This window comes from Pteropus alecto, unplaced genomic scaffold (genome assembly GCF_000325575.1).
Source record: "Pteropus alecto unplaced genomic scaffold, ASM32557v1 scaffold394, whole genome shotgun sequence".
Lineage (NCBI taxonomy): Eukaryota > Metazoa > Chordata > Mammalia > Chiroptera > Pteropodidae > Pteropus > Pteropus alecto.
This window is the reverse complement of record NW_006436007.1, coordinates 506,502-515,160: the sequence shown is the minus strand read 5'-3', so window position 1 is coordinate 515,160 and position 8,659 is coordinate 506,502.

The following is an 8,659-nucleotide window of genomic DNA, read 5'->3' as shown; positions in this document are numbered from 1 at the left end:
AGGAAGGAAAGAAGGGACAGAAGGAGGGAGGGAGGGACGGACGGAAGGAGGGAGGGAGGGAGGGAGGAACGGAGGGAAGGAAGGAGGGAAGGAGGGAACCTTTCCACCAACAACTAATCTATGACTTTTCTTTCAGTAGGACACTGGAGCCTTAGCAGCAATAGCAGGGTAGGCTGGAGAATGGAGGGCATGTTGCCATGGTGAGTAGAGAAATTCCAGGTGCCGTTTGGGTATCCTTAAGTCTGCCAGCTTGCAACAACACCACATAACTAGATTTCTTTCTAGCACTAGCCCTGATAAACGTGTACACCTGCTGTTATTTTCTCCTGGTAACTTGAGCAACAAAAGACTCATCAACAAAAATGTTTAGATATTTGCTAAGCCTGTGCAAGGCATCATACTAGAAAGCTAACCCCAAAAGGAATATGACCATCTGCAAGACAAGCCATATCATGGTTTCTTGTATCTTTAGTTATTTTGTCATGTAGTTATTGTTATAATACCCCTGAGTTTACTCATTCTTCTTCCCTATACTCAAACTCCACCATGAACTCCATTCTCCATGGTCTTTTGATTTTTTTTTTTTACCCCAAGGAAGAACTTGAGGGCCAGAATGAAATATTGGCTAAACCCACCCCACCACTCTACTGTAAAATCTGAAGAGCAATGTACATCATCAATTTTGCAAATAACTAATTAAAGTCCAATTATTGAATAAGTATCAACTGAGGACCTATGTGCTACTTGACACTGTACCTAGAGTCAGAGCAACAGGCTAAGCTGAGAACTCACTAATTCGAACCTTTGTTTGCCAATAAAATGCACCTCTGCTCCCCACCCTGTACTAAGGGATTTGGGGCTTCCAGTTGAGGACAGAATGCTATTCTCAACCCTAGCACAGTTAAGTCACACTGCAGGTATACTGTGCTGTTGGAAAACCAGATACAGTATATGTCTCACAAGAGACTGTTGGTGATTCCAACATTTGGTCAAAATCTTGGAACCAATGGCAATGACAGCCTGCTCACTTGTCTTGGGATTTCTTGAAAGTACAATCACTCCAGGCCATGGCTCACTACCCCCACACAGCCTGAGCTCCCCTCTTCCCCATCTCCTGTCAGGGCACTGCTAGGACCAAATATTTTGAAACACTGCAGTTTGCTAATTCCTTCATGCTTGATATCCTGGTCACTCAAAGGCACCACTCAAGATCTAAGCCTCTCTGATATTGAAACCCTCCCATCCGCACATTCTCATATTGCTTTGCTTTATGTCCCTCCTCCCTGAGTCAATCTCCTGCTGTTCTCCTTTCAAATTCTGCCCATTCTAGAGCAAACACAGTCTATTGTATCTTCATTCTCACTTTTAATATCCCCTCCAGTTTCTTGTCTTAACTGAACCCTGGCTCCTCAAAGAACATTGTCCCCTGTAATCGTCCCAAATCTCAAGTTGGTGAGTGGAGTTCATATGATTTTTTTCTCCCTTTGCTGCTCCAGCCTATATAATTCTGCCACTGTCCTATAAAACTTGTGACCACCGAGATTTAGGCTACTATGGTCTGAATGTTTGGGTCCTCCTCCCCACCAACAAAGTTATATGCTGAAATGCTAACTCCTAAGGCGATGGCATCAGGAGGTGGGGCCTTCGAGAGGTGATTGGTTCATGAGGGAGGAATCCTCACGAATGGGATTCATGTCCTTATAAAAGACCTGAGAGAGCTTCCTCACCCCTTCCACCATGCAAGCACACAGTGAGAAGATGGCCATCTATGAACCAGGAAGAAGCAGCCCTTTACCAGACACCCAATCTATCATCAGCCTTCCAGCCTTCAGAACTGTGAGAAACAAATTTCTGTTGTTTATAAGCCACCCAGTCTATGGTATTCTGTCATAGCAGCCCCAAGGGACTAAGACATAGGCCATCTGGCTATACCAGTTTCCCCTTTTCTTCGTCACTGTCATCTAGCCCAAAAATACCCTGTAATGATATTGATAGGCATTGCCTCTCATTTATCAATGATATCGTTAACAGGCTCATGATTTTCCTTGTCATTCTCAAGTCACATCATCAGTCTGGACAAATTCAATATTCGTGGGAAGGCTTTGCACAGCACTCAGACGTTTAATCCTTCCTCTGCACCACCGGTCCCCCCCCCATACGCATACCCTGGATCAGGAGGTACACACCCGTATGGCCGTGCATGGAATCGGGAGGTTCACACCAGGCCCGCTGTGTGTGGTTTACTCTGATTGGCCGTTGTCCATGTCAGAGCAGTCTAACATGTTGAATATTACCCTCTTCTGAAACCTGTACAGTTCTGAAATCTTAAATCCAAAATCCCTGCAAACTGCAACATCCTTTCCCTTTCAGCTCTCCTATTCGCCTATCTGCACTATACCAGTTCTTTAACCTCACCCCAACCTCCAGGCCCTTGACCCTTCTACATCCTCCTGATCTTTCAAATCCCCTCCCTGCCCAGCCTTGAACCCATGGTTAATCACTCCGACCGTGCAAATGCATTGCCCTCAATAGCTTGCCGCATCAATCTTCTGTCACACTCAACTGGAAAAATCCCGCCCCCGGGGTCTATGTTCTCAGCTGGAAAAAAAAAAAATCATAAAGCCATGCACAGATCTGGTGTCCCTTAAAATCTGTCAGCTTCAAGCTCCACAAGACCCTCCATGCTGCCTGGGAATCTCCTTGTCCATCCCTCTTCGGCTCTTTTTTCCACTCTCCACAGCAACAATTCAAAGCTTCTCCAATCCATCGAACCTCCCCGCCATCACCTCTCTTCTAACGCCCAGTGGAAAACCTGGCCTCCTACCGCACAGACAAAATAGAAACCATCACATGAAACATCCCTCAAGTCTCTGCAACCACACCTATCCACCTCTATCCCTTTGTAAATTTTGTAAATGTTCCCTTCCATAAAAGGTGCAGAATCATTCTTCCCATCTCAAGATGATGAATTCTCCTGAGTTCTAGATCCCAGCCACTTCCACCCTCACGCAGGATCTCTGGCCTTCCGGTGTTACCCTCTCCCCTATGTCAGTGGTGTCTCCCTCTCTGCTTCCTCCAGAGCCATCTTGTGTTTCTGCTACCACCCTATTTCTCTCATCCCTTCACAGTCAGTTTTCTTTAAAGAGATGTCTGCATTGATTTTCTTAATTTCCTCACCTTCCATTTACTCTTTAACTCTTTAGAATCTGGCATCTTTCACTGAAACGACTCTTGTTGCTAAATCCAAAATCCTTATCTCGTGTAATTAATCTGCACCATTTGGCACTGATGAACATCTGTCCTCCTTAAAAGGCGTTCCATGGCAATGCTTTTTCTTTCTACAAATGATCCATCTCAGTCTCTACTTTCTCCTCCCATCCCTTCAATATTAGAGTTCCTCAGCTTTCTGTCCTTGGTCCTTACCCCAGGCTCCTTGATTTGAACCATCATCCTCCTTTCTTCTTGTTCTATATACTCTCCTTGGAAACTACCATCTACTCCCATCTTTCAATTACTGTTATGTGTCCTGTATTTCCCTTGAAAACTCTATTGAGCTTCAGATCCACATACCCAACACATCCAACTGGATACTTCCATTCCGATGTATGATAGCCACCAAGACCATAACATACCCAAAACCGAATCCTTCAAACTCCTTCATCTTCATTGAACAGTATCTCCATCCTCCCGAAATATAGGTACTGTTTTTGAGTTCTGTTTCCTCACACCTCTCAGCAATTAATAACCATTGATTTCCCCCACCCTTAATTAGCTACTATCTTGATTCGAAGCCCATCCTCAAGAGTCTCCTAAATTCTCTCTCAGATTCCAGGAATGCTCTGCCTTTGCCCCCAAATGAATCCCCTCCTTTGGGGCCAGAAGACTCTTTCCAGAGGGTAAATCTGATTCTGTCACTTCACTGCTTGAAAACCATCAACAGAAACTCTACAACATCTGGAAAAGATGCATGCCACTCAGTATGTAATATAAGATGCTCCATAATCTGGCCACTTCTTACTTTTCGGCCTCATCTCTTGCTAAGCAATTCAACCCCATCCTCCTTTCCTCACTGTGAGCTCCAGCCATGTATGTACTATATGCAACTTCATCCATGTATTCACCTTGCTTCCTTGACCTTTGTTACATATTATTGTGTTAATAATACAATAATACTTTTGTTAGTACTATTTCTCTCTCTCCCAAACACACGCACATTTCCATGTCTGGCTAACTGCTGTTCATTCTTTGGGACTCAGTGAAATTACCCCTTCCTCCAAGAAACCTTCTATGATTACCTAGAACTGAGTTAGGTACTCTCTCTGCTGCTTCCAAAGCGTCTGGTGTTTACTTCTCTATTGGAGAATTAAGTTGCCTATTGACTTGTTTTTCTTCCCTCACTAGACAAGGTATTTTTTGAGAGCCTGCTCAGTGTCTTGTCTTCCAAATCATATGCCTATTGTCTAGCACAGCACCAGGCAAATAATAGGTACTTGATACTTGTTAATTGAATAAGAATGCAGTATAGTTAAATTAATTAAAAGGTGGTCATTCTCTTTCCAGAAGATTTTGTTCTGGGACAACAAGACACACAAATTGCTCTTAGCATCTATAAGCATAAACACTCTGATCAGAAAAGTGGCAAAGGAAATGAAAGCAAGTTCCAAAGGGACAAACACAGCTGGCTATTACAGATGAAAAAGGTTCAAGATATGTATATTTTCACCTATCTAACTGGAAACATTTTGTAAATAATAATTTCCAGGGTTCATCAATGTTTAAAGAAAACAAAACTGTCAAACACTGCTGATAGGAATGTAAAATGGAGCACTTTTGGAGGAACATTCCCTCAGTTCTTAAACCTTCACAAAGCCTTTAAACTAGCAATTCCACGTATAGAAATGTAGTATAATAAAATATCCATATGCAACATTTTACTATAAAGATATTTATCACAAAAACTATTCTGTTACCTCATAAAAATAATCTGTATATACAATTATAGATGAATTTTTTAAATTGTGATGAAACAGTACCCATTAAAAACGATATAAAGCATATTTACAGGCATAGAAAAATGTATAAGTGAAAGAACTTCACAAAATGTATGTACAATATGATCTCATTTTTGCAAAAATATATGTATGTGTCCATATACATGCATATATAAGACTAAAAGTTTACACAATAAAATGTTGATAGTGATTGTTTTTTCGCAGTTATTTACTTTACCCAAGGCTTTGTTTGGGGGGGGGCGGTATTTTTTAGTATTTTCACAATGTTGTTGGGTTTTTTTAGTATCTTTACAATGCATTATTTTTGACAAAAATAAAGATTTAAAGAATCAAAATTTAAAAGCAGGTTGCAAACAAATCAGTCACTAATTACTGTAAAACTGCTCTATTTTCACTTTAAAGGATCCAAAATATTGATACCATGTTCTCAATATATATTTATACAAAAGGCCTCTTTAACATAGCAAACTCCCTTGCTATATTTGATTAGAGACTTCATATATGCATCCAAAGATTTCAATATTTAAGAAATATGTGTTTCAAGAAAACCGCTGATTCACAGAACTCAAGGTCAAGGCAATTCATACATCACGCATCATCATCCAGCTCCTACTAACTGCCAAGCTCTCTGTACTCATCACAGTCCAGGACTAATAAACCCTTCGCCCCTACAAATGATAACAATTCATAATTTTTTCTTAATTTTTATGAGTGAAAAACATTTCTTACCAGGGTACAAATTTGCTGTTCCTTTTCATATGATGATGATGAAGCCATCAGGATGGCGCATACTTTGAGCTGTTTTTCCCAAATGGATCTTTACCCCTTCCCCACTGTCTCTTTGGCCCTATGACCAAAGGAGACCTTTGCAAGAAAGCTTGCTGAAGGGAGGTTCTGCCTGTGCTCAGGAACCAGAGCAAAACCAACCATCCTGCTCTCGATCAAACTCATTCCTCAGTTCTATTAAATAACAAACTATTCTAATATTCTAATGAACTAAATAACAAACTATTCTAATATTCTAATGAACTAAAAATCACTTGCCTTGTTAGACTCTAGAGGAGAAATAGAAGAACTGGACGTGACGTTTTATAGGACCCAAAGCCACCCTGTCACAAACTGTCAGAGAAACAAAGCATAAGCTTCTCCAACCCCAAATCAGGACATACAGTTTGACAGGTAGGTTACAAAGTCAGTGAAGAAGGACATCGGGAGTCTGCATATCCTGTAAAATCTGGGCTATAAGGTCGTCACACCCAAAAGGACTACACATACCCCATCCCCACTCCAGCTGTCTTTTAGGAACGTTCCATTTCTAACAGCAAGAAATAAAATGGTAAGCCCCGGGCTCAATGCGAAGAAATGGAATTAGCATCAGTGCCCGTTCTGAGGCTCCCGTCAGCAGCTGCAAGGCTCACATTCTCGATTTACCACCTTGCTTTTCTCACAAGCTCCGCTCTACCAGCACATGCCCTTAGCCTCAGGCTCAATGACTGTGGCATTAGTGTGTATAATCCTCTATCCGACTTCCCTTGAATCCTCTGACCCGTCTCAGCAAGTCTTGCTGGGCTCCAAAGAAAGCCAATCCTGACCATCTCCACTATTTCCTTCCCTAGCTTACTACCCCCATCCCTTGTTCTCCTGGAAGATCAACACGTTATGTAACTTAACTGGATCTCTAAATCTTGTCAGGACAATGGCAGACTCCGTATACTCAGATGGTGGAAACGATCTCCCTGTAAAATAAATTCACGGGGCCATTTACGGGGTAGCTGCAGGGGCCTGGTTGACAGCCTGCATCTCCTGCTGCCAGAACCTGACTTCTCTTTATCTTTCCTTTCGTTCCACTTACTTTTCATTTAAGGTTAATGTTCCTGGGCTTCCTGAAACAGGTGACTCTAGCTATGTTAATAAAGCCAGGTGTGATAGCATCTTCCATGAGTTCAGCTCTCAAACACTGAGAAGAGGGAAAAGTACTTTTAAATGACCACATCCTCTTAATAACATTCCAAGGGAGAGACTGCTTATCTTGATTTTAATTTTTCAGTCTCCTTTCATCTCTTCCTCTAAAGATATGGCTCAGAGAAAGATCACCCATGAAGCACTTATCAAAAAAAACATTACTAACATTTAGTAGGAGCCAGCTGGAGTGTGGGGCAGATTAAGGGCAAGGACTAGAGGGGGTGGGGAGTGACAATGGACCTGAGAGTATGCTTTAAACCTTGTAAGCCTAGGCACAATTCATAAATGCAGACTTGAACATATTCAAATTTTAAAGTTATCTGAATAAAGCATGGCCTGAAATTCACCTCTCTTAGTCTCTTCTTAAGAAAAGCTAATTGAGCAAAATGCTTAGGACAAACTTAAGGAGAGAATGTTTAACTTACTTAGGAAATTAAATTGTTTTGAGTCCCCAAAGAAGCTCTGATTTAAAACAAGTCATTCTAACCTGTGGCTTTCAAACTTGGTTGGTCAATGTGACAATATTTCCCTTGATATAAAAGTCAGAATTCTAGAAACTTCAGTATTGGTCAGTGTTGCTCAGAGTGAATGATCCATGAACCACTTGTGGCAGATGCACCTGGAGTTCTAGGCAGGTAGAGGCTGCACTCCCCTCAGCTATCTGTCACCCTAGCCTCTTACTTAATCAACCTTCAGAATCAGAATCTCTGCCAGGGTTTAGAGTTTGGTGTGTAGAAGCACTTCCAGCAAGGCATTTCTGGTAGGCTAGAAGGATGCAGGTGATCAGGTCAACTCTGACCTATATAAGGCTTGGATCCAGACACTTGGCTAAAAATTAAAATTGAAGAATCCTGGACATGCAAGCAATATCACGGACTCAAGTATTGGTCAGTAGCACTGATTGGCAGCACTTTCAGTTACTACAAAGAAAACGTGGAGCTCAATGAGGCTTCCAGATCAAATATATGAATAAAAAGTTAGGAATTGAAGACCAGGAACAATGGATGCATCTCATTAGCAGAGGTTCAAGTCCAAAGACAGAAATCCTAAAACAAAAATCAGAACCCAGCAATAGAGCAAGTGATCAATAAATATCAAAAGAGCTGTAGTTAGCAGCAAGATGGGCATGAAGGGGCGATAAGGTCTTCTGAGGAAGGAGATTATTATAAAACATCCTGGTTCTTGAGCTGGGACAAGACGTGTCCTCATAAGCACATAAGAACATCTAAATAACAAGAGCAAATGAGTACTAATTAAGAGCCCAGGCTACTTCCAACATCAGGCTGCCCAGAACTCAGTGTTAAGCACAACTTTCCATAACAATGGCTTGTGTTAAAGACATAAGGCCACCAATGTTAGAATTCATCATCACAAGGAGAGAGGACAGGGTCACAGGCACACGGAAGAGAAAGGAGCTGACATGACTTTACGTTCCCAGGCTGAGTTTTAACAAGGGCAGGATAACTCATCATTAGCCCAGTGTGCAAGTTCTAGCAATCAAGACACTTCAGCCTGGACCCAGGGGAATAGGCACATCTGTAGAAAAAGCATGCTCATTGCTCAGTGCCGAGCAAATGGCCACACAAGAGTTTGAAGCAGAAACAGGAGATTTTCCCTCTCTTTGGCTCTCTCCAGCCTGCTGAAGTAAAACTGCATTTCAGGCAGTGTGAAATGGCATAATATTC